Source organism: Diabrotica virgifera, chromosome 3, assembly GCF_917563875.1.
Source record: "Diabrotica virgifera virgifera chromosome 3, PGI_DIABVI_V3a".
Classification (NCBI taxonomy): Eukaryota; Metazoa; Arthropoda; class Insecta; order Coleoptera; family Chrysomelidae; genus Diabrotica; species Diabrotica virgifera.
In genome coordinates this window covers 156,316,001-156,343,376 of record NC_065445.1, presented here as the reverse complement: position 1 = coordinate 156,343,376, position 27,376 = coordinate 156,316,001, and the positions used below count along the sequence as shown (strand labels likewise).

General features: G+C 31.6%; 3 long non-coding RNA genes across 4 annotated transcripts; 2 read left to right on the top strand and 1 right to left on the bottom strand.

Moving 5' to 3' along the window:
- The first annotated feature begins 344 nt into the window (after positions 1-344).
- Positions 345-2,255, top strand: LOC126882143 (uncharacterized). The gene is made up of 2 exons (XR_007697167.1): positions 345-973; positions 1,973-2,255. It is a non-coding gene; the product is annotated as an uncharacterized LOC126882143 (long non-coding RNA).
- Positions 2,242-6,077, bottom strand: LOC126882160 (uncharacterized). The gene is made up of 2 exons (XR_007697187.1): positions 5,722-6,077; positions 2,242-3,267 (listed from the first exon to the last, which is right to left on the bottom strand). It is a non-coding gene; the product is annotated as an uncharacterized LOC126882160 (long non-coding RNA).
- A 2,813-nt stretch (positions 6,078-8,890) lies between these two features.
- LOC126882157 (uncharacterized) lies at positions 8,891-11,769 on the top strand. Of its 2 annotated transcripts, XR_007697184.1 has the most exons (3): positions 8,896-9,536; positions 9,595-9,789; positions 11,588-11,769. It is a non-coding gene; the product is annotated as an uncharacterized LOC126882157 (long non-coding RNA). The 2 variants fall into 2 exon arrangements; XR_007697183.1 differs by having other exon boundaries at positions 8,891-9,789.
- The last annotated feature ends 15,607 nt before the right edge of the window (positions 11,770-27,376 follow it).

Sequence of the window (27,376 nt, the reverse complement as noted above, 5' to 3'; positions counted from 1 at the left end):
ACAATGCAATCATTTATCACAAACACAAATAATAATGAAAACTATGAGATTACGGATATACCGATTACCAATAACCTCTGAAATAATAGCACATTATTGAATTAGAAAAAATAAAAATGTTATCTTCCCACCCATATAATAAATTTTCTTTAACTTAAATAATTTATTTTCAAAAAACAAATTATGTAAATAAAAATATTGGGTGCATTCAGCAGACTCAATCGATGACTAATGACTAATCGCTTAGTGATTTTCTGCTGAATGCCACATAAATTGTCGATTAGTTATCATTCGATGACTTATCGGTCGCCATTTTAAACATCGGTTTTGAAATATGATTTCTTCATAGAGGTATATATTGACATAGAGAGAGTATCATTCGGAGCGAAGTGACGACACCATCTTTTTTCTTTGGATTAGTGCTACTTCACTCTTACACATAGTAAAGCTGCGACAGTATGATAAACGTCATTTTTAAGTTAGGAGAAGTACGAAGTTAGCTGATTTCTTTCCTGTTATTTTTATTTAGTCACTGTTTACATTGGACATTGACATTTATTTGTAGATGTTTTTAGACGAATATTCCGTTTGGTTTTGTTTTTTATTGTTAATTGTGCAGCGAAATTGTGATAGTAAATTAAATATAAAGTTGTTTATAGCCTACAGAACTGAATTATCCCATAGTAATTATCAGTTTGTGTCAATTTGTTTGTGTGTAAAAAAGAGAAAACACCTTTCCTTGTGTTTGACCGACTTGTAGCAAGGGCTTTCTTGAGAAGCCTGTAAATTGCGGGAATAGGACAGACAGGGATAAAATCCTCACTTTTTACTGTTCCCAAGGCTATACATTTCCCCCATGCAATACATTTAAATGAATTTTATCCAAACAAAGGCAGGAACATTGGATAAAAGCAATAAAGAGAACAGACCACAAATTAAAATATGAGAGTATGTAGTAAACATTTTATAAGTGGTAAGTTTAAAGTAATTCAACTAAGTAATAAGTTTTTAAAATGTCTACAATAAAAATATATATGTACTTACCAATTCGGTTCTAGTTTAGAACAAGGGTTATGTAAAGAAAATCATGCTTGACCATGTAAGATATAGTGTATTACAATATGGTTAAATGCAAAGCTTAATAATGCCTTAATGCATATAGCCTGCCTAAACTGTCCTTAAATCTTCTTCTTCTAATGACACTACAACCATTTGTAAATCTTTGCCTGCTTAACAGCATTCTTCTATTCTGCCCTGTCGCTACTTTCCTGCACCACTGCCTGATATTTATGGTTTTAAGATCCTTCTCTACATCGTCTATCCATCTGTTACATGGCCTTCCTCTTGTTATATTTCCTTGGGGCTTCCATCTCTGACATCACAGCTCGATTATCTGACATTTTTTCTAAGCGACCAAGAAAGTTTAGTCTTTGAGACTTTACAAATCTAACAATATCTGCGCTCTGCATTAGTTCATTCAGCTTGTGGTTCATTTTAATTATCCATGAACCATCTACAATGTGTTGGTCCAAATATGTTCCTTAGTATTTTACGCTCAAATATTCTCAGTTGATTTTCATTAGTGGTTGAGATGGTCCACATTTTACATCCATATGTGACCACTGGTGTAATTACTGTTTTGTAGATTCTAAGCTTATACTCACGATTCAGTAACAGTAACTTACTTTTCATTACGTCTTTGTATGCATAAAAACACTTCTTATTACCGATAAGAATCCGTTGTTATATTCCATTTAGGTATTTTTTTTTACTTTCATTAATATATAGACCAAACATAGCAACTTCCTGTTTCAGCTCTATAGCTTTTTCGCTTAATACATTTTTGTTGTGGCTTATTATGGCAATTGTCCTTAAATAATGTTAAAATACTCTTGTGATATTTTGTCATATTTGTATGATTTTTTTATGGTATACAATTTAGAGTTTTTATTTATGTATTTGTTGTTTTTAGGAATAAACACCAGCTATTTTAAATGTAGGAAAAGGAGAAACTGCTGGAATCTAATTTTACACAAATGTTTTTGACTATTGAAGATTTGGATAAACAACAGAAGTTACTTTGGGCTATAGCTATGTGCAGATTTATTTCCTTGTGGATTACTATGTTTATTCTTTTTAACTATACTTCCTATATTGTTTGTGAGATTAATATTATTATTTAATTGATTATATTAATATTTTGTAATAATAATCAATGCTTTGGTTTAACAAATAGACAACTTAGAATAGAAAAATGCTTTATTGTCATGGAAAATTGTACAATTTATACACAAAACTTACAGAGTCATAAAAAACAATAATAAACTAAAACAATAACAAAAAAAATGTTAGGATATAAAGAGACTAACGCTCATAATTGTATTGAAGGTTTTTATATCCTCTTTAAATCCTAACATTTACACAATGTGCTCATACCAGCAACAAGTTTTTATACTTGTGTAATATGAGTCCTATTTGAGAGTACCAGTAGTAATGCAATAGGTCTATAATTGCAGGCATTAGATTTTTCACCACCCTTATGAAGAGGAATAATGATGGCTGTCTTTAGGCAGCTCTAGAAATTTACCTTTCTTAAGGGGCTATCCTAGTGTAAAAGTATGAAATTCATATACTTTTTGGGGAATTTCTAAAATAAAAAGTACTGTACCAATTATTTTGAAAATTTTTTGCTCAATTAGAAATCCAATGAAATCAATTAATTTGTGGTCATCTGATTGAATACAACCAATAAAACCAACATTATACTGAAAACAGATCCCATGGGCTGTTTTCACTCAATCATGTAGCTATGGATACCTACATTTCGTTTCATTTCGATTTTGACATTTCAAATATTCAATATTTCAAAATGTCACGGTTTGGTTGTAATACTGATGAGAATATTAATGAAATTATTATTAATTTTATATCAGCAAAAAATTTTCTATCCGAATAACCCTCGAACATTGATAAATGCTCAAAAATTTTTTAACAACTTTCTCAAGCTTGTTGCTTACAGGCAACAGATCTCCGCCTACGGCGTCGGTCTGTTTCCAAGCAACAAGCTTTCGAAATCTGTTATAAAAATTTTTCGAACAATTATCAATGTCCTCGGGTTATTACTACTGAACATTTGTTATAAAAAGTACATGTGAAACAATTTTCATAAAAAAATATTGAAAATTAAACGATTTATTCGCCATCTACTAGCACCGTGAAAATAAAAACATAGCTCCACTGCTGCAGTGATTGGGACTAAAAGAGATCCTGAAACATAAAATATCAAAAGTAAAAATGTCAATTTGGCGGTTTTTGAAACTGAAAATGTTCTAGCTAATTTAAAAAAATTTCAACACTTCGTCATTTTTCCAAAAATCCTAATTGATGGTATAGGAAATAACTAATATTTCAATAATCAATATGTATTTGCAATTTTATAATTCAGGATCTCTATTAGTCCCAATCGCTGCAGCAGTGGAGCCATGTTTTTTATTTTCACTGTGCCAGTAGATAGGGCATAAATCGTTAAATTTTCATTATTTTTTTTTATGAAAATTGTTTTACTTGTACTTCTTTTTATAATAAATAGTCATGCAAATTTTCAAAACAATTGGTACAGTACTTTTTATTTTAGATATTCCCAAAAAAAGTATGTGAATTTCCTTCTTTTACACTAGGATAGCCCCTTAAAAGAGTCATTAGTGGGATGCGGACTCCCAACACATTTTCTGGGAGATTTGAGACAATTTTTATGGATAGTCCATCAGTACTACAGGAAGATTTGCTTTTGATACTATTGATTGTTTGGATCAGTTCAGATTAATCAACTAGTCTTATAAATAATGAATTTGAGACCTTTCTTGAATTAGGGAGATAGGAAATCGGATCTTAACAAAATTGATCTCTTGTGACAAAATAGTTGATGTTATAATTTTACTCACATTAATAAAGTATTCATGGTCTGGAAGGGAAAATGTTTGAGCTTTGTGAGTTTGATTTCGAAGAAGATTGTTTATTATGGACCAAATTTCTTTTGCAACACTTTTAAAGCTTCTCAGATGATTTTGATAGTTTAATTTTTTAGCTGATTTTTTAAGTTTTAAATAGGTTGCCCTGTACTTAGTGATATATTCAGTAACAGAGACGTTGGTAGTAAATTTCTTGATGTACAGGGTTATTCAATATATTTTGCCCCCCTCATATATATTTTTGACATACAGTAGAACCCTGCAAATCCAAACTAACGGAAAGTGAAATTTTTTTTAAAAATTCAAGACAAAAACTTAAATACATGTTTATTATACAAAGTATAACCAGAAAATTGAACAATATTGGATTCGTAGGACTTTGACATTTAAAATTTCTTAAAAATAAATACGTAGGTACTTTATATGTAGTGCTTATAAAGGTTAAACATAAATTTACTTCGGTTTTCTCATAGCCAGGTTACACGTTTTGCAGGAGAGCTTTGAATTACTGGTTAGGCTGACTTTCCAATAATCCGAACTTTTCAGAATCCGAACAGGCTGTCCCCCCAATTAGTTCGGATTTTCGGGGTTCTACTGTATACAACATACTAGTGACGTCATCCATCTGGGCGTGATGACGTAATCAAATATTTTTTTAAATGAGAATAGCCAATTCATGAATCTGACAAACCATGTACAGCTTTTGAGGAAAGTGGATGCCTTTACCAATTTTGTCGTATTCCTCTTGGGGTGACCAATGGAGTATCATATTTTTAGAGAGCCATTGATTCTATCAATAAAAAAGAAAATCTACAAGGGGTTTACGCTTATTTAGATGACGTAACAGTTAGTGGTGAGGATCAAGATAGCTATGATTTGAAGTTTTTAAATGCCGTTAAAAAATATGGGTTAACTTTAAATCAAAATAAATGTCACTACAATCAAAAGCTATAAATATTTTGGGATATACAATATTGCACTTCTATGGACAGTAATTAATGAAAAATAAATTCTCATTGTTGAAACAGATACATGAATGAATTTGCTATTGCTATCATGCTGAGTCAATCTGGAAGACCCGTTACTTTTTTCTCACGTATCCTCACAGATTCTGAACAAAAAAAAATTGATGAATTTTCAAGATTTCCATGCTAAGATACGTCCAGTCAGACAGGGGGACTAGCTTGACTTACCAAGAATTTATTAATTACCTACACTCTAAAGGAATATCTTCAAGTAGAACAACACCATATTGAAGGAAATGGTTAAGTTAAAAGATACAATGGAGTTATATGGAAAGCAGTGAATCTAGCATTGAAAACCAGAAATTTAGACATCACTAAATGGAAAAATGTTCTATATACCAAATGCTCTGCACTCTATATGAAGTTTACTGTCTACAGCAACCAATTGTACACATCATGAACATGTGTTTACTTATCAATGAAGATCAACTAGCAGAAATTCTATTTCTTCATGAAAGATTCAGACAAAGTATTACTAAGAAAATTTGTATGAATGAGTAAGTTTGATCCTTTAGTTGAAAAGGATTATCTTTTAGAAGCCAATGTAGATTATGCCTTAATGCAGTATCCAAACAGAAAGAAAAGTACAGTTGCAACGAAGTACTCAGCTCCTAAAAATGACCTAAAATTATTGAATCACAATAGTGATTAAGATGAAAATGAAAGTCCAAATAATACACTAAAGAATTCCACTACCAAATCAATATCAGATGAGACAGAAAATTTACCTGTTTAAGAACCGAATCAAGTCCCTGATGATAATCATGGACCAATATTAGAAAATTCAGATTTTCAATCTAGCCATAAATAAGCTAGAACTAAAAATAAACTAAGATATTTCCAACATTTTGTTCAAAAATAGAAATAGGGCCGGATTAAATTATTTGGGTTAAGTTGTCTTGTCACTTGTCATAATGAATAAAGTAATTCTCCTTATTTTACTTGCCGTCCCGTACCCCCACTTAGTTTCATGTTATGTTTCTCGATACATTGTGCTAGAAAGAGATACCGCAAACCAGTCGAAGAGATCTTGTCGTCAGTGGTGGCGGAGTGAGGGCTCACTCTATGTTAATATATACCTCTATGGATTTCTTAGCAAATCAAAATAATATTGACGTATGACGTGTGTCTAACACGTATATTTTAAGTTATGTATCTTAAAAAAACATGAATTGAAGGCAAGGAAGGCTGAAAGGCATACAAATCACGCTGATAAATATCTGAGCTGCTTTGTTGGATTATTCGTATGTACAAGAATCTACAGGTCGAGCAAGTTTCGTAAATTTCACGATTGCGAGCCACGCTTCACGCAACCGTGTTTGCGTACTTGAGTTTCGAGTTGCGTGGTCGTGCGGAGTTATATTTACCCATTGACATATAACAGGATCCTCTTATATGTCATTGGCTGCATTCAGCAGAAAACTGCGATGACTAATCGATTACTTAGCGATGTGTAATCGCTAACGATTCTTCTGAATGGTATACTTTCATGTACATACGAAATAGGTTATGACAACTGTCACATTTTTCAAAATGATTTGCAAATACGTGAAAGACACCTCAAGAACAGAAATGAAAATTATTATGGAATGGTAATTTATCGATAACCCCGTTTAATTCATACATAGTTTCAAATTCTTGAATTTCTTGCGACATAGGTAAACCATAGGTACATACGAATAATCCAACAAAGCAGCTCAGATATTTATCAGCGTGATTTATATGCCTTTCAGCCTTCAATTCATGTTTTTTTAAAGATACCTAACTTAAAAATACGTGTTACACACATGTCATACGTCAATCTTATTTTGATTTGCCAAGTAATCATATTTCAAAACCGATGTTTAAAATGGCGACCGATAAGTCATCGAATGATAACTAATCGACAATTTATGTGGCATTCAGCAGAAAATCACTAAGCGATTAGTCATCGATTGAGTCTGCTGAATGCACCCATTGTATTTACTATGGAGACCTACACAGAGGAGAGGAATCGAGATAGGACGACCTTGAAATTTTTGTACACAATTTTGCCTGTTTGCTTGGTTTCTCGCTAGGGCGGCGGTGGCGTAGAAATAGATGCTACTTTTGCATTGGAGTGAATATGAAAATTTCGAAAATAATTAATTATTCGTAGTTAATATAAGATTATTGGTTTTGGTGGTTAATATTATTTAAATATGAGTGCCAAGAAAGCTTACACTAAAAGAACTTGCTTCGTACCGGGATTTATATCGAGTTATCGTTCCGATAAAAAATTCAAAAGGGAACTTAACGAAGTTAATAAAGACTTTTTATAAAGATTTGTCTTTATGTTATTTATAACGTTCGTGGATTAAACCTATTCGTTTGTATGTTATTTCCTTCGGTGTAAATAAAATTTGTGCCTATTATTGGTTTTTATTTTAACCTGAAAATTATAGTGATAATAGTAGGACGATCTTGAAAGTTTTTCTGTCGAAACAATGCATTTTTTGAGACAAAATATTTCACAAAAATTAACATTAATTTTATAAAAGTCAGACTATCGTCTGCGTAGTTTATAGACATATATTTTTATTAACTAAATTTAAACATCTGATAGGTAAGCTTTCAGAATATAGATAAATGAAGTATTAAAAAAAAGCAGTTTAAATTTTGATAAAAAGAATACCTAATTAAAAAAAATTGATCAATAAACTTCAAATTATTTAAATAACTTTTTAAACTTTTTAAAAACAATTACGTACAGTTAGGTAAGTCAATTTTTTCAACTAACAAACTTTTTAATATCAGTTACAAAGATATTAAAAAATTAATTTGCCGTTGAAATACCATTGGTATATAAATGTGGCAGTTAGATAATGTGACAAAATATTTCCGCTTCAAAATAAGCTGTCCTACATATTAAAGTAATGACAAATTTAAATTTGATGTCACATCTCCATCTACAATGGTATATAAAGAATACACTTTTTACCACACGTCGATATGTTATAAGGTTAAAATAATTTATTTTTGGCATAAAACATATTCAGCTACAATCCACCAATAAATTAATGTCTAATTACGCTAAAAACAAAAATAAAATGAGTTAAATATTAAATAAGTCCATAAGAGCTAATGTATTTGTAGCACCTATTCGAACACTTGCGCCTCTAGCGGCGATTGCTGAAAGTTGAATTAGAGGTTGAAAAGTTAGCCCACAAACGATGCATTGCGTTTCCACTCCTTCTTACAGGTCTCCATAGTATTTACCAAATTTAAATAATCGTTTCTACTGATTCATAATAATATGTAGGTATACTATTCCGCTGTGTCTAGGTACACGCTAACGTGTACGCAAATAAAAAAGTTAGGTACACGCGAATTTAAACTTCATCAAGCCAGTGACGTCATTATTTAGCGTGCGCAGTGACTGTATATTTTGGTACACGCTATTTTGATATGTTTAGTGTTTGTTTGATAGAAAAATGTTTGTTATTAAGGGAAGGGGAAGGGAAGCAGAACTATTCAGATGTTTCAAACTTAACTGTAATAAATCAATGTGTATAGTATAAAATTATATATTCAGGTTAGCAAAATAAATATTTAGTTGACATGACATGTACAAAATACTGATAAACCAATGCTGTTGTGTTTATTTATATTTATACAAGGAAGTTGAACTTGTTACGATTTTCATAGAAAATTGGTTATAACTTTGTAAATACCCTGTATAACATAATAAACCTTTATATTTTTGTGATGGGGACGTTAAGATGATTTCGAACATAAAATAAATTATAGGGTGTTCCATTTAAAAAACCATAAGTTTGGTCTGCCACTAAATCAATCGCCCTGTGTATTTTATCTTATTTCTTCTGCTACCCTACGAATTTTTGTCTCTTATCTTTTTCATACTGTTTTAAAATGTTGTTAAACTCATTAAAAGAACTAAATAATTTTCCACACTCCATTATTAATTTAAAAACAAGCACTAAATAAATAAAAAATAAGAAATCTCTTTACTAATCAATATTAAAATGTAACACAACACGATTAGACAAATTCTAAACTCACTCTGACACTCGCGATATTCTCAAGTTAGCGTGTATGTAAAAAACCAGTAAATAACAATGCACGCTAATAGTGACGTCACTGACTTGATGAAGTTTCGCGTGTACCTAACTTTTTAATTTGCGTACACGTTAGCGTGTACCTAGACACAGCGATACTATTCTCAATATGGCTACTGGGTGTAAAAGATAAATCTTATTCTATCTGTTCTTCATGAGTTTTAGATAATTTTAGTTGTATTTCTTTGTAATTTTGTGTTGTACAAAGATTAATTTAACATTTTCTCTGGAAGTATTAATTTAGAAAGATAATATGCTTCCTTGGTGTTGTGTTTTGAAGTGTGAAATGCAAAGTAATTGTGATAAAGTCAAGATAAAGTTCACTTTTAAACTGAACTAAATAAGGTATCTGAGAGACAACAATGGTTAAATGCAATACAATATACAGGTTTTACTAGCGAAATGAAAATTTTCCTGTCCTGTCTGCTGTAATCATTTTATATCTGGTAAGTTACAATTTCAACAGTAACGATTTTTGAAGATGTTAACATTTTAATCTTATAGGAAAACCAGTCGACTTAATCGATAATAACAATCTCCAGATTGGGTTCCTTCAATAAATATGGGCTATAAACACAATGAAATAAGTTCCCCAAAATCTAAAATGGAGTGGTATCAAAGGAGAATGAAAGGAAAAAATATTCATATTGAAATTATTTATAAGGCACTGGACTGTCTTAAATTCTACAATAATACTAGGTGGGTAAATAATTTTAGACATTTTTCATTAAGAGTAGATTAAGATTAAGTAGATTTTCATTCAGTAGATTTAAGACTTGTTTACAGGGGTAGAGTAATGATGCAAGTACTTGATAGAGTAGAGTAACTCTACCTGTAAAAATGCTCAGCACAGTAGAATAGCTGGTAGAGTGTATAGTTGGAGTTAAAGTAGAGTGACTAGCAACCTATGGCAAAGTAACTACTCTATGACCACCACTACTGCCAAAATGTCTACTCGGCTGCACACTCTACCCATGGAACACGCTCAATTATGGCAGAATAGAGTACGTAGGAGAGTACATGGGGGCGCTGTCATTCTGGCTGGAATTGTGTTTTGTGTAAATAGTGAAAATGAAGTTCTCCGAAGATGAAACTTTAAAACTTGTAGAGCTATAATACGGCGAATACCAGTGTTTATGGAATTTAGGTAGTGTATACTACAGAAATAAAAGTTTGCAGCAAGCTGCGGAGGATGAAATTGTCGAAAGAATGGCAAAGGGGGCTTTGGAGTAAACGAGCTTAAGCAAAAAATTAAGAATTTAAGGTGCACTTATAATCAAGAGTGTTTAAAAATACAAAAATCGGTTTCACTATACTAGCATCAGTACTATACTTGTACTCTCCTCATGTGAATGGTATCAAGCCATGTTTGGTAGAGTACTACCGCTACTCTACTCTCCTCAAAACTCTACCCATGTAAACAAGTCTTTAGAAACAGTGGAAAATGAGGTAGCTAGTAGAGTAGTAGTAGAGTAAAATATACTGGTTTAGCAAATTACAATGTTTTAAGTTAATACAGTAGCGATCAACAGGTAGCCAAAACGTGTTCCAAGATTGCCACTGTAATTTTGAATATTTTTTCGAGGTATTTGGCACACGTATTCGTAAAATAATAAAGAATGGCGGTACAGAGCCCAATTTGAAAAATATATTAATATGTGGAAATTACTCTGTAATTATACAATATTTAAAAAACGAGCCTGTACCGCCATTAAGAAGAACAAAAAAAAATACACTTTCTTCAAATAAACTTTTTTATCCGATGCCTAGATTTTGTGTAATTTTGGAACTACTAATGAAATAAAAATTTTTAGTAGTTCCAAAATAACACAAAATCGGATAAAAAAGTTGTATTTGAAGAAAGTGTATTTTTTTGTTCTTCTTAATGGCGGTACAAGCTCGTTTTTTATATTGTATTTAATTACAGAGTAATTCCCACATATTAATATATTTTTCAAATTGGGCTCTGTACCGCCATTCTTTATTATATTAAGAATATGTGTGCCAAATATCTCGAAAAAATATTCAAAATTACAGCCGCAATCTTGGAACACATTTTCGCTACCTGTTGATCGATACTGTTTCCTCTTAAGATAGTTTTAATAGTTATTTATGATATAAGTATTAAAAGTACAATTTTAAGACGCGCATGTGAAAGTTAACTTGAAAAAATAATTTTATTAATGTTTTGACTTCCACATCAGATGTCATTGTCAAAATACAAAATATTCATTATTATTAGGTTTATTCTAGCAAACAGTCAAACTAGTCAAAAACCGTCAGCAAACAGTTGGTCAGTAAAAGAACATAATACAGTCACCAGTGCGATCCCCTCTACTCGCGCTGGTCCACTATTCGCTGATGGTTTCAAACTGTTTGAAACTGATGCTAGAACAAACCTATTATTATTATGCATATCATTATCTGTAAATAATATTTCTTCTGATTGTTAATTGTAAAGGATAGAAAAATTACCATTTATTTTATTTTTTTTTAGAATCAGCTGAGAGAAGTGGTCTACAAAAAACCAGGAAGGAAACGGAATATGTGGCTACGAAAGGCAAAAGAAAGGTTTACAAAGCAAATGTGACACATTTTTTTGAAATGTTTAGGAATATCAGTAAATTGCATTAAAAAAATGTATGAAAAGATTTTGTTCAATAAAAATGTTTATATTTATCAAGGATGTATTATTTGGTATGGCCACATATCGTCAGTGATGTAATAATACATCCTATCTGTTTTTTTTTCATGAGTTTTGTAAGAGAGACTAAAAACTTGTCTTAGGGTCACCTCCTGTTTTCATATGATATTTTTTGACTTGTTTTGTAGTAAATTAAACTATCTATGAACTACAAAACAAGTCAAAACTTACATATGAACACAGGAGGTGACCTTAAAACATGTTTTTCCATCTCTCATACAAAACTCATGAAAAAACAGATAGGAGGTATTGTCACATCAGCAAGGATGTACAGTGATGAGTGCCCTAATAACCGGCAAAATATGGGCAACATATTTAGTTGTGAGATAAAAAGAAATGAAACTAGTCGAGCTGGGAAATTTAGCGAAATTAACCTTTAAATTTACGTTATATTGATCCCACCTTTACACATATCGGAGGAGTATGTCAACTAAAACTGTCACTGTGACAGTGGTAGTTTCCAAACTCGTCCGATACGTCTGAAGGTGGTACACAATCAATACAATCTAAATGTATAAGTTAATATCGCTAAATTTCCCAGCTCGACTAGTTTCATGTCTTTTTATCTCACTACTCAATACATCTTTTGTGCTATTTTGCCGGTTATTAGAGCGCTCATCACTGTATTTCTGGTATATCCAGGGAATGTCTACAAAATATATTTTGAATGTCCAGAGAACATTCGTGGACATTCATGGAATGTTCCAATAAGACATTCACGTAATGTTTAAAATGCTGACACAGGATTTTCCTGGGATGTTCAGGGAACATGTTTTCGGGGATATTCCAGGAATTTTTCAATGTCTGTGTACCTTCTATGGACCTATATGGAATATTTTGGTGTTATTACCGCCGCACTCCACTTGCGATTTGTAATCAGGAAGATTGAACACATTGTTTCAAATACAAGTCAATCCATTTGTGACTAAATAATCATGGATTGACTTCTATTTGAAAGAATGTGTTCAATCTTCACAACTACAAATCACAAGTGGAGTCCGGCGCTTAGGGCTACTTCCTCTTTGGTATTATGTATTATACTACAGAAATCAGGAACTTTCCTTCTAAATATATGTATGCATCTTGGCCATCAAACATATTCTTCGAAACATTTTTTTAAGGGGTTACATAGGTCTTGTGGGTAAAAAAAGTGACTTTTAAAAAAAATTATATCTCGAAAACTAAAATTTATTTTTATTTATAATTGGAACATGTAAAAGTATAGTACTTAAGGTAGTCTCAAAAAAAGTTTCAGCCAAAAATATTCATTTTTGTAGAGTTTAAGTTTTTTTGCGTTGGCAGCATAACTAAGTCCAGTCTCATCTGAAATCAAAAAGTTTCTTGTAGTTTATACCTCTGGCTAGAATATGAACGAAGGAATTAAAAAAAATGAAATTTGAAGATTTTACATAAGTTTAAACACATTTTTGACCCCAATTTTTCTCATTTTTAAAGTAGTTTTTTTTTATAAAACAAAAATGACCTCATCTAATAAAAAATCCTTTGTTCATTCACTAGCCAGAGGTATAAACTACAAGAAACTTTGATTTCAGATGAGACTGGACTTCTTATGCTGCTCACCGCAAAAAAGGGCTGTTGTCGAAAAATTGCAGTCAACTCTACAAAAATGAATATTTTTGGCTGAAATTTTTTTGAGAGTACTATACTTTTACATGTTTCAATTATAAATAAAAATAATTTTTAGTTTCCAAGATATAATTTTTTTAAAAAGTCACTTTTTTTACCTGCAAGACAACAACTTGTTGATTTCAAATTGTAACAGTTGTTTTGCAAAGTATGCTGCCCTCTTGTATTTTCTGTGTTATCTTCATCATATAATTACTTCATCTAAAAATTTTCTGCGAAAAAAAAATAAAACAAAAGTTTAACCACCTTCACACCACAGAATCAAGTTACACAAATTTTCAAACACCTCACCTGACACAGCGTCTCAAGTACGATTGCGCGAATAGGGCTTTTCATTCACAGTCATTTGTTTCGAGCTTCTGTCATATGTCGTATAATCCGTGTATATTAATATTATACACAGATTATACAACATTTGACAGAAGCTCGAAACAAATGACAATCGATGAAAAGCCCTATTGGTAAATATAACTCCGCACGACCACGCAACTCGAAACACAAGTACGCAAACACGGTTGCGTGAAGCGTGGCTCGCAATCGTGAAATTTACGAGACTTGCTCGACCTGTAGATTCTTGTTTCGTATGTACCTATTAGGTTTACCTATGTCGCAAGAAATTCAAGAATTTGAAAATATGTATGAATTAAATGGGGTTATTTATAAATTACCATTTCATAATAATTTTTATTTCTGTTCTTGGGGTGTCTTTCACGTATTTGCAAATCATTTTGAAAAATGTGACAGTTGTCATAACCTATTTCGTATGTACATGAAAGAATACCATTCAGAAGAATCGTTAGCGATTACACATCGCTAAGTAATCGATTAGTCATCGCAGTTTTCTGCTGAATGCAGCCATTGCAAAGATAAGACAGATTTTGCATTTTATTTGGTGTCCTATGTCAATTTCAATGCTTGAGCACAACCTTACCCGAGAAAACCCGAAGTATCGTTTATGAAACAGAACGAAAACTTGAGTACGACGCTACCGTAAGTTCGACTTGGCTGAGCACGACCTCAAGTACGGGTTGAGTACCGACTATGAATACGGGGCTAAGGGGAGCGCCTAAAGATACAGTGCGGCTCCCTACTTTGCGCATGCGTCAAAATATTTACAATGTTGTCATGTTGTTTACACATTGACATCGCCGGGAAATTCAAAATGCTAGCTCCTTGCAAGGAATCTTTTATTTTGACAAATGACATAATATTTTTGTAAAGTAAATATAAAAATAACCTATAAAAATAAAATTCTATTTTGTTTTACCCTAAGGTTTTACCTGTACCTGTAAAAGGGTATTAAGAAAATATAAGATCAATGAAAAAAGTAAAACGTTGAATTTAATTATTTTGTCAGTTAAAGAACAACATAACCATCATACAATATGGAAGTGCTATTTTAGGTTTAGAAGTTTTTAAATACTTTTGCATATTATGGGTATATAAAATGACACCATTGCAGAATCTTCAGTCAGACAGTAGTTGAAGTGCTGTATAATCAATCACAAATTGCCTCAAGAATTGTTATAGAAAGAATATTTGGTATTTTATGCAGAAAAGATTCCCCATATTAGTATGTGAAATGAGATGCAAGTTACCTTTTGTTTGAAGAATAATATCAGCTTGTATACTTTTACATAATATTGCAGTTGTTAATAGAGAACACATTGAAATACTGGAAAAGGAGGATGCTGTTATTTAATTGAACAAGCTGTGGCAGTACCTACATTTTCAACCAGGAGCAAATCTGGTGTAACTAAATGTTGTGTGTGTGTGTTTGTTTTAAAAGATTATTCTCCATTTAACTCAAGCCTAAATGGTTCCCACATAACAATTTCATGTTCTTGGTAGATTCGATATTCAATATTCGATAAATAGACTATTGATTATGTATTTTAGAAAGGAACTACAACGTTAACGGGGTTTTATTGTTTCATATAGTCAATGGACTTTTAAATATGAAAAACCCGCGGAATGCTACCATTTAAAGGGGTGAGTTTTTGAGAAAGGGGTGAATTAATCCCTAGGCACAGGACGAATTAGGGTGAGTTCTATGCACTTTTGGTACAAACACATCTACAGGAAAATTGTTCCAGGTTAAATTTACTATCGAAACATTACATTTTAAAGTTAAAAATATTTTTTTTTACAAAAATATATTCAAAAGAAAAGCAAGAAAAAAACTTCAATCCTTACTCTTTAAAATGACATTTAGTAGAAGTCTCTATGATTTATGATTTCCAAAATATGATTTTTCAAAGTTCGCCACTCACAGCGATTTTGGCCCATTTTCCTTGTTACTTCTCAAACATTGTTCTGTAACTTTTTTCTACGTAGCTTTAGGTATATGCAATGTTACATTTAATAGGAAAAAAGGTCAATTACCTTTAAAAAGTTTTATACTTTTAATGATTTTTGATATATTTTACGATTATTTTTAAATTTCTCATTATAACTTTTTTTATTGTATATGTAGGTATATAATTGGTAGGTATATTATTGTCTAATAAAAAAGAAAGCTTATTTTATTTACTTTAAAATGGTGTATCGTAAAAAATTCTGGGACTATTTTTAAACAAGATTGGAACCCTATGGAAAACTTTTTTATTAACTTTATGAAAAAAAATTATGATATAATACGCAATCATATTTTTCTAATTGAAAAAAATAAAAAAAATTTAAAATTTTTCTCAAATTAAGGATACTCTTGGATATCCTACGGATATCGTGTTTAAAAATTGTCCTAGAATTTTTTGCAATACACCATTTTAAAGTAAAGAAAATAAGCTTTTTTATTCCACAATGTATATACTTAAACGTACAAGAAAAAAAGTCATAATGAGAAATTTGAAAAAGCATAACTCCCTTAGAAAGAGCTGTATAAATAACCTTATACAATAGACTATTTTAAAGGTAATTAATTTCTCTTTCTACTATTGCATATACGTAGAAATGCGCACGAAATAGTTACAGAACAATGTTTACGAAATAATGGGGAAAATTGCCCAAAAATGCTGTGAGCGGCAAACTTAGAAATATCCTATTTCGGAAACTATAAATCTTAGAGAATTTTACCAAACTTCATTTTAAAGAGGAAGGATGGAAGTTATTTTTCGCTACAGCAATGCCTATACCTATATCCCTGTGGAAAATAGTTATGGGGCTAAAAACAAAATTGCTTTCTTTCGTGTTTTTTTCTTGCTTTTATTTTGAATATATTATTTTTGTAAAAAAATATTTTTGACTTTAAAATGTGATGTTTGGATAGTAAATTTAACCTGGAACAATTTTCCTGTAGATGTGTTTATATCAAAAGTGCATAGAACTCACCTTAATTCGCCCTGTGACTAGGAACTAATTCACCCCTTTCTCAAAAACTCACTCATTTCAATGGTAGCACTCCATGGTTTTTTCTAATTTAGAGACAGATATGAGACAATAAAATCCCGTTAACGTTGTAGTTCCTTTTTGTTCTCTTATTTTGAACATAATCAATAGCCTAAAAGGTTTATTCCAAGAATAAACTTTTACGAATATTCTAAGTAACTACATACATGAATGTGCTCAGTATATTTGGTCCGAGAATATTCTTCGAAGTATATGCAAAAAACATGAAATTTAGAATGTTTTTATAGTACATGCTATGCTTCTACTACACACATACAAAAAAGAATATATTCCGACGAATGTTGGTAGTGTATGCTTCGAACATGAAAGGAAAATCATTGTTATGTAGTATAATGTTGATAATTTTATTTTTATTGGACTGCAGTTTGTTAATAAATTTATAAATAAATAGCTATATTATATTGGTGACTGATTTGATTTAAAGTATTTTATTATTAGCAATTTATAAATACATGATATTGGTGTTTGATTTTGAGTATCCTTCAAAATTTATTTTATATCTCATTCTGTTAAAAGGCCTTCCACAACTAGCAAAAATGTATAAACAAGGAAGTTATTTTAAAGGACAAAAATAATAATAGAAAAATTAGCTTTATGGTGTTTTTTTTATTAATTTTTTTGACAGTATGTTTAAATAAACAAATGCTGATGACATGAAAATGAAAGTGTAATACATACTTTTGGCTCAAAACTTTATAGATTATGGGACTTATGTCCCCGTTAAACCTCGGTTAGCTAATCGGGACAGAAAAGTACCTCTTTGGGCCTCTTGCGTTGTAATATCATGTATAATCATAATATCATCATCATTGGCTCCGCAACCCATGGTGGGTCTTGACCTGTTCCAGAATCAGCTTCCTATCCCTCACCTTGGTTTTCCAATTTCGCACTCCTAATCATAATAATAAGTACAATTGTGTTTATGTCTATGTTATGCATACATTTCTGTCCTGATTAAACCCCGGTTAGCTAATGGCGGTTTAACCGGGACATAAAGTACCGGCCCTATATCTAAATAATAAAGGATTAAAATTCCAAAAACCTTTGTTTTATTGTATTAACCTGTTTATATTGTTAATGCCATACGTATATTATGTTATATCTGTTGAATTGAACTGTACTTTTTAATCCAGAATTTTAACAAATCCTAAGCTTTTCCACAATTTCACAAGCATATTTGTGCATTCAAATTAATTGAAATTACATCTTATATAGGTATCTATACCTACTAAAAATATTTATTTCTACACAAAAATGTCTAAATTAATAATTATAAAGAATGTCTATGTGATTCTTGTAATTAACAGTTTAAAATTATTTACAAATTATATTTATAGCTTCAATAAATGTCCTTGTTTCATATTGATTTGGGTCAAACCATGCATAATCTGTATCTGAGAATAAACTTTTATTTAGGAATCCTTTTTAATGAATAAAACAGGACATACATAACCAACTTAGATCCAAATATCTTCTTCTTCTTCTTCCTTTTTTGGCACTGCTCTTGGGCAATTTGCCAGCTCGATGCGTAGGAATTCCAGATGGTCGAGTACGGAATACTCCTGTGAATTCCACGAACTTTTTGATGTACACGAAATTGTTTTTTGATTCTGTGGACTTTTAAAGAAAATATTTCTGTCTGTACAAAACAAAACAAGGATACTTTTGTAGGTTAGGAAAGGAGAGGTTTTAGGGTTATGTTATTTATGGGCTTGAGACCTTAGACAAGGAAAGAGAGAGGACGAGTAATCCTATGACCAAAAGTGAAGCCAAACTGACACCAGAGATTTTGATCATCGACGTATCTTTGGGGTATTGTTATGCATTGAGTATTTAAAATAAAAACATGAAATGTATTTAAAATGAAGAATTTGTGTACGGTAAATGTTTTATTAAGTTTCTCATATTACGTACATATGTTTCAATACATACATATGTGTTTATTACGAATTTTAGATGATGATTTACTTTATTTTTTATGAAATTTTAACCTTCAACGAACACCCACCACTGGCAACCCATTGTTATTTTTGACGTGACCGCCATGTTTCTGGTGACAAACAAACCAAAAACCGGCTTCACTTTTGGAACATGTGTGTTAAATGAGGTTATGAGATGTTAGCACCTCATTGATTGAATTTCGTAAAAATAATTATACCATCCTTTTGCTCACGGTTTGTACAGCAATGATCACTAGGTTTCAGATTTTGATCACCTGTAGTTTATTTTATATTAAGGGTTGAAATTTCAAGGACGAAAAAAAAGATGTTGGCACCTCATTGATCGAAATCTTTAAAACAAATGACTGTATTCGATAGGAAATAAAGCGCTGAGCAATGATCACCTATTTTGAACATTGATCAGGCTTTTTTTGCACTGAAAATAATTATTAAAGTTGCAATAACATTACCACGCACGCGCAGTCCATTAAAAATTTTATATCTAACAGGAGCTCTGTTCTTTATTTGAAAAATTTTCAAGGACAGTCACTCTTCGGTCCGAGTAAAATTATTCTGTCTAAATCTTGACCCGAGGGGTAGCGGCGTGTAATTTGGGTTGCCTATATAAACATCGACGAAATTTGAGTTATTTAAAACGCTGAAAAGACTAGTTAGTGATAATAAAAACCGATATTTACTGCGGTTACATGATATTTAATATTAAAATATTATTGGATGTGGTAGAATGTAGACTCTTTGTATAATTACCAATTGAACAGTGAAGCTGTTAGATCAATTTTCCGATTCAATCATTTCTACTGTTTACAGTTCTGTGTTTGTGTTTGCTTTTGAGTATGTATTTCATTTTCTTGACATCGAAAATGTTAGGTGTGGAAAGAATTAATAAGTGCGTGCAATGCGAAAAAGTGTATAAACATAAACATGATTTAAAAAGACATGTAAAAAGTTCGCATCCCGACAAATTGGATGCAATTGCCCCTTTAAAAGTGCTTAAAGGCAACGTCTATAAGTGCACACATTGTGATAAACAATTTAGATATGTCAAGTTTAAACTTTCATGTCAAAAAAGTGCACACAAATGTATCAGTTTCTGCAGAAACTAAAACATTTCATCATAAATGTTCTCTGTGTAATTATCATGCAACTTTTAAAAAGGACTTTATTAAACATTATGAAACTTCTCATAGCATTCCTATGCAATGCGATACAATAGAGTTTTCCAACCATGATGACTTTATTTCTTGGAAGAATAAAATAGAGCTTGAAACAAATGCTAGTGTAGTTTTATTGCTGAAAAAGTGAACTACATAATTGCCACCGATAATAAACAGGCCATTTCGCGATTTAAGGTTATCAACACAAATTACACGCCGCTAATATTCGGGTCAGGATCTAGAATCGAGTATCAAAATTATTGCAAGCTTTTTATTCTTCGAACGAACCGTTTTCTTACAGTGTTGCGCGATTTTGAATAAGTAATAAATTATAAGTTCTGACCCAGAAAACTCAGAATTGATTTTTACATTATAATCAAACGAAGCGGTTATAGTTAAATTTGTTGCTATCTAGAGAATGTAAAGATTATTCGTGATAATAAGAATTGTAATAGATTTCTTTGTTGTGGATATTAGGACTATTTTATTCCAAGGAGATAGTCAGATCACACTATTGGCAACTGAGCATCTTAAAACATGTCTTATTATATGCATTGTTGTCAGGTCTAAAAGTTACTTTTTCTCTTAAAGTTTTTTATACCTACCTAATAATATTAGTATAATTATTATATTATATTATATTATATTATATTATATTATATTATATTAGATTATGTTATATTATATTATATTATATTATATAATTATATTATATTATAATAATTATACTATCATTTTTTAAAAAGGAATTTCTTTTTTAAGGAATGATAATATTATATAAAACTGGTGATTTTTTCCTTCGCCATGCGACGGGGGATACAATCAATTGCCATGTATTGTCGAAGCGAAGATCGATGGAATATGCGCATTTTATCAATGAAATTCGATATTTTTAAGATATTCGAGAAGCTGCTACAGATAAAATGTTTTAACGACCTATTAATCATTCATAAATACTCAACGGATATTAGTACAGTTAAAATAATTAAGACGATAACCGGACAACATTGATTTAATGAGTAAAATTTAGTTTTTTTTTAATTTAATGACAAAAAAAGCAAGCCCATTAGCAGAACCCAATTAAAAATTATTTTGCACATCATATTTGAAACATTATTTGGTTGAAAAATCTCATTTTTGTTGGCAAAAAAATATATTAATTTGTTTGGACTAAATTACAGTTGTGCTTATCTTAAAAAGGATATATTACTATCAACATTCGCACAGTGTTGCCAAACTGAATTTTGGTATTTTGGGTGTAAATTTTTTCCACGGATCTCCGAGGGTACTATACAGTCGCTGTACTCAATTTTTTCTGGCATCCTCTAATTTTATTTGACAACCTCAACTATAAGAAAGACTGGATTGATTTCGCTAATTTTGATTTTGAAATATTTTTAGAAGTCGTGTTCTCACCATAGGTATAATAACACAATAGATTAGGCCAGGTCCCAAAAATAGCGTAACGCGGAGCAGTTCGGGTCGGTGGTCTATCTATCTCTCTTTACCGGCGCTTAGCTTTCTCTCTCTAGCATATGATGGCTGCCGCCTCTGTGTCACTCAAGGTTCATAGATAGTATGCAATAATCTACCTTGTGTGTCACTATCGTTCCATTACTCCCACCTCTTGGTAGATACGCTCACACTGGCACGACAGACAAAGATAGCTAGACCACTGTACTTAACCCGCGAGTAGTCACGCCGTTAGATAGAATCTCACATTTTATCCTTTTTCGCGATAACTTGATGAAAAATTTTGAAATTTTGAAAAAATTTCGTAAGTGCCTCGAGGAAGGGTGTAGTAATACGTAGGATTTTTTTATTTATTTATTTCTTCTTCTTCTTTTTGTGGAATTTATGGCTATGGGGACAGCCAATTAGCTTTAATAATTGTTAGAAATAATATAAAATAAAAATTTGTTGTAAATCCGTATTTAAATTCCAATTTTGAGATAGAATCTAACACGCGACTATTCACGTTACATAAGTGAGCGCGACTACTTCCGGGTTAATATTGGCGTTACACCCAGAGATATGTCAAGAATAGATCTGGCTAGGGATATGCTAAATAATGCATCGGGGTGTAACGTCAATATCAAGTACGGTGGTCTAGCTATCTTTGTCTGTCGTGCGAGTGTGAGCGTATCTACCAAGAGGTGGGAGTAATGGAACGACAGTTAAGGCCGCGTCCCACCATCAAATAATTTGATCAAACTGGTTTGAGCAAACTGAAAGTGACAATTAGTGACGTCACATCCTGAGTGTTCATTGTGGATAATAATGAAAAATTTTAATTTTAAATAAAGTACAAACAAGTTAGACAACTCAATACACAAAATTTGATCAAACTAGACTGATAGTGAGAGCACAGATTTTTAGAATTTCAAAAAAACTGCAATTGTGACGTCACTTTGACGTACTTCCGGAGTTTGCTCAAACTGTTTGATCAAATTATTTGATGGTGAGACGCGGCCTTTACACAGAGGCGGCAGCCATCATATGCTAGAGAGAGAAAGCTAAGCGCCAGTAGATAGAGATAGATAGACCACCGACCCGAACTGCTCCGCGTTACGCTATTTTTCGGAGTTGACCAAATCTATGTGTATAATATCTTTGGTTACCCCCCGATGCCACAGTATAGGAGGCCGATGCATTGAGTAGCATATCCCTAGCCAGATCTATTGTTGACATATCTCTGGTTCTCACTATCAAATAATGAACCGTGATAGTGCGACGTCAAAAGGTCCAAAAAGTTTCCAAACAAAGCAAAGGTTTGACGTCTGTGAATTGTTTATACACGTGATTTGTGTAATCCATTTTAATTTTATTTTATTTTAACAATAATCTGCACATTTTTTCTTAAGACACAATCCTTGTTAGTCATATCAATCATATTGCTTTTAATTTTATAAATGTCCTTACACAAAATCAAGGATTTACACACTACATAGTACTTACTGCTCTTCAGGTTCTTAACCAGTCCTATATGGAAATATGGTGGGAAATATACTATGAGCATTGATTACAATCACGGGTACCCACCACCCAACACATTACCATTTTGTAAAAATTAAACATCTTACAATAAGCAATATATTCCAATTATAAAAACCAAAACAAACACCACGTGTGAATTTTTGCTTTGTTTGGAAACTTTTCAGAGTAGCCAACATTGATTTGACGTCACGACTATCAAGGCCGCGTCTCACCATCAAATAATTTGATCAAACAGTTTGAGCAAACTTGACGTACTTGAGGAAGTACGTCAAAGTGACGTCACAATTGCAGTTTTTTTGAAATTCTAAAAATCTGTGCTCTCACTATCAGTCTAGTTTGATCAAATTTTTTGTATTGAGTTGTCTAACTTGTTTGTACTTTATTTAAAATTAAAATTTTTCATTATTATCCACAATAAACACTCAGGATGTGACGTCACTAACTGTCACTTTCAGTTTGCTCAAACCAGTTTGATCAAATTATTTGATGGTGGGACGCGGTCTTTACGGTCCACTTGATCAAACTGGTTTGAGCAAACTGAAAGTTAGTGACGTCACATTCTGAGTTTTCATTGTGGATAATAAGGATAATAATGAAAAATTTTAATTTTAAGTAAAGTACAAACAAGTTAGACAACTCAATAAAAAAAATTTGATCAAACTAGACTGATAGTGAAAACACAGATTTTAAAATTTTAACAAACTGCAATTGTGACGCCACTTTGACGTACTTCCGGAGTTTGCTCAAACTGTTTAATCAAATTATTTAATAGTGAGAACACGACTTAACGCTCGGTTTCATAATCAGATAAAGTGAACTTTAAATTTTAAGTTGGTACCTTTATCAATAGCTAAGGCCATGATACTATAAATAAAGGCTAAGGCTAATAAATAAATGGCTAAGGCTACGCCGAGGCCGGCGTAGCTAAGCGGTAGTGTGCTTGGCTCGCGTGGTCCGGAGTTCAAATCCTACCGCCGGCAAGAACAACTAGACATTTTTAAAATTTTTATAGGCCCCAGGTCGACTCAGCCTGAATAAAATGAGTACCTTGGGTAAAACCAGGGGTAATAATAGGCGGTTGAAGCGTGGCACGCTGTTGAAGGTGGTTGAAGGTGTTACCTTCCTTGTATACCGTAGGCCCTAGATATTCGCTCTGAGCGTTAACAAAGTGTCAAAACAAAATCGACCGACCTGCTCATGGTGGCGGTTATTTGAAATTTTATCAGGACGCTTTGTGTATGTTTAAATGAGACATTTAAAAAAAATTCCTTGTCACGCTAGTGATATTATGTATTAATATAAACAGAAAATAAAAACGCACTTAATCTGATATAAATTCTTCTATTTCCAATATTGATTATCAGTTTGATTTTGTATACATAACCTCACTATCGCAGTTTATGTCAATAAATCTTTATTAACGAAAAAGAAAATATTTTTGTTGCACTATAAATTACAGTATAAATTAATAACTAATGAATTCTAACAATTGTATTCGGTTATTATCACTACAAAATAAAATATTCAAGTTTAACAAAATAATCTCATAAGACTCAATGTTAAAACGTCCTGACAAAATCTGACAGTGTGTCACGTGACTGTAAGTAGAGGGGAGACGCACGGAGCCAATAGCAGACTACCCTGCTATACTCCCAAAGCCACGTGAGCGGTATAAAACGGGAGACTATTCATATTACCTTTATCAATGCAATAATTCATATGGGTAAATGTCAACGTTAAAGTGAACTTTAGTTGATGTTTAACACTTTAAAATTGACATTTACCCATAGGGCTTTTCATCGATTGGCATTTGTTTCGAGCTTCTGTCAGATGTTGTATAATCTCTGTACAATATTAATATACACGGATTATACAACATAAGACAGAAGCTCGAAACAAATGACTGTGAATGAAAAGCCCCATATGATAAGGTTACCAACTTAAAATTTAAAGTCCACTTTAACTGATTATGAAACCGCACGTAAGGAGGAAGATCTCTATACCTACTCTATACATTGAATCTCATCAGATATCAAATGCGTTATTAGTTGTATAGAAAGTGTCTAAATAATGTGCTCCTTGTTCAAGAATATCTCTATTTTTGACAATATCGAAAATTAATATACGGAAAATATGTTTATAAATAAAAATAAGTTTAAAATATTGTTTATTTATTAGGTATAATAAAAAGTGTTTTTCAACATTTACTCTGCGATAAAGTTTAAAATTCAAAACCTTCCAATGATTGACAGACGCCTAAAAAGACTTTGGCCAGAAGCAGAAGACCAAGCTGCTAGGTCAATTCCAGAGAGTCGTCAATGGACGACACCTGCCACAAGCCAAGAATTTATAAAATATTCAGTGATGAGCGCGCTATTTAATAACGGGCAAAATAACGTAAAAGAGAGAAAAGATAACACGTTGTGAAATAAAAAGAGATGACACTAGTAGAGATGTAAAATTATCAATAGGAAGCTATACTTAAATTTATATTACATAGTTTCTCACCTTTAGACGTCTGTGACAGGAGAATTTTATAAAATTGTGTAACAGTGGCACTTGTCATACTCCTTTCATACTAAAATCGTTGATTGATAAATACGGAGCATATTTATCAGTCAACGCTAAAATTGTCTAAAGATGGTGAAGTATGTAATGTAATGTAAATTTATAGGTTCCTATCGATAGTTTAACACCTCTGCTAGTTTCAACTCTTTTTATTACACAACGTGTTATGTTTTCAATCTTTTGCGTTATCATGCGTAAGCAAGGTTTGATAATTGAATTGAGTTGAAGCTAGTTTCTATAATAAGAACATTCTTGCTGAATAGGTATACAGTATGATGAGTGCACTAAGAACAGGCAAAATAACGCAAAAGACGGAAAACATAATACGTTGAGAGGTAAAAAGAGATGAAACTAGTAGAGGTGGGAAATTATCAATAGACATCTATAAATTTACATTATATTCATAGTTTCTCACCTTAAGACGTATCGGATGAGTTTGGCGACGTATAGGAGTCAAACTGTGGCAGGAAAATTTTATAAATTCTGTCATAATTTGACTCCGATACGTAGCCAAACTATCAATATAAGGTAAATTTCTAGGTTTTTATATATAATTTCCCACCTCTACTGGTTTCATATCTATTTATTTCACAACGTAATATGTTTTCCGTTATTTTGCCAGTTATTAATGTACTCATCACCGTATATTTTTACCACCAAACTCTGAACAATGTTATCTCGTTCAAATATTTTAATCTGTTTGTCCTTTGTCCAGTGTATGTTATTTGTATCGTTAATTTTAAGTAAATGTCTTCATTCTGGGAAGGTATACTTAGATCGAAAGTATGCTTGGGCAAGATAATATTAATAAATAACTATGCTCAATATTTGCATTTTATTTTTAAAAATAAAAAAATATACCTATATATAGGTGCATATTTGCCTTTAATCGGTTTAATAAATACATATATTATATATTCGATAGCTAATTTGTAAGTAAGGGGCTTATTGTTAAAATGTTAATAAATGGTGAACTTATATCTAATATGGAAAAAACATTAATCGAAGCCATCGAGATAAACTTCTAAATATTTACATTTATATGTAATATTTCAACCAAGTTCGTTGATTTAAATAAATATTGAAACTCAGGCAACACTGCTGATGGTAACAACAATTTGGAGTATTATGAATGTACAAGTTAACTAACTTGATAGACAGCTGATTATACAGTGTTGCCTTGTTGCCTAAGTTTCAGTATATATCGTTAAACCAATTATAATTTACTATTTTATTTGGCTATCAGCCACAATTTAAGTGTGAAATTAAATTTATTTGGCGTTTTATCCTAAGTTGCCATAAGAAAATAGCTTCAGAACAATACAGTATAAAATTGTTTGAAATAAGTTACGTTTTTAAGGAAATATTTATAAATAATATGTAATAATTCATCTCGATGGCTTCCATTAACGTTTTATTCACTTAGTAGGTATAACTTTCAGCATTTATTAACATTGTAATAATAAGCAGCTTACTTTGAAATTAACTATTGAACTTGTTATTTGAAAATTATCAATACAATTCTGATTGAAAACAAACATATTCTGTAACAAGTTGCTTATTTTGGAAGCTAGCTTATTTTCTGGGTTGCAAATTGCAATGCAATTATCAAACCTCGCTACCGTATCAGCGATTTAAAGGACGAATCCTGCTTTGTTTTATTTCTTATATTCAATCTTTTATATTTTGAAACAAGGTGGATAACAGAAAACAAACGTAATTTTTAAAATGTGGTTGCATTAAAAAACAACGTGTAGGTACTACTTATATAGGTATTTATGGACAAACTAGGGATTCCAAAAAGGTAATTTGCATGATAATAATGACGATTGGGTACCTACGTAGAT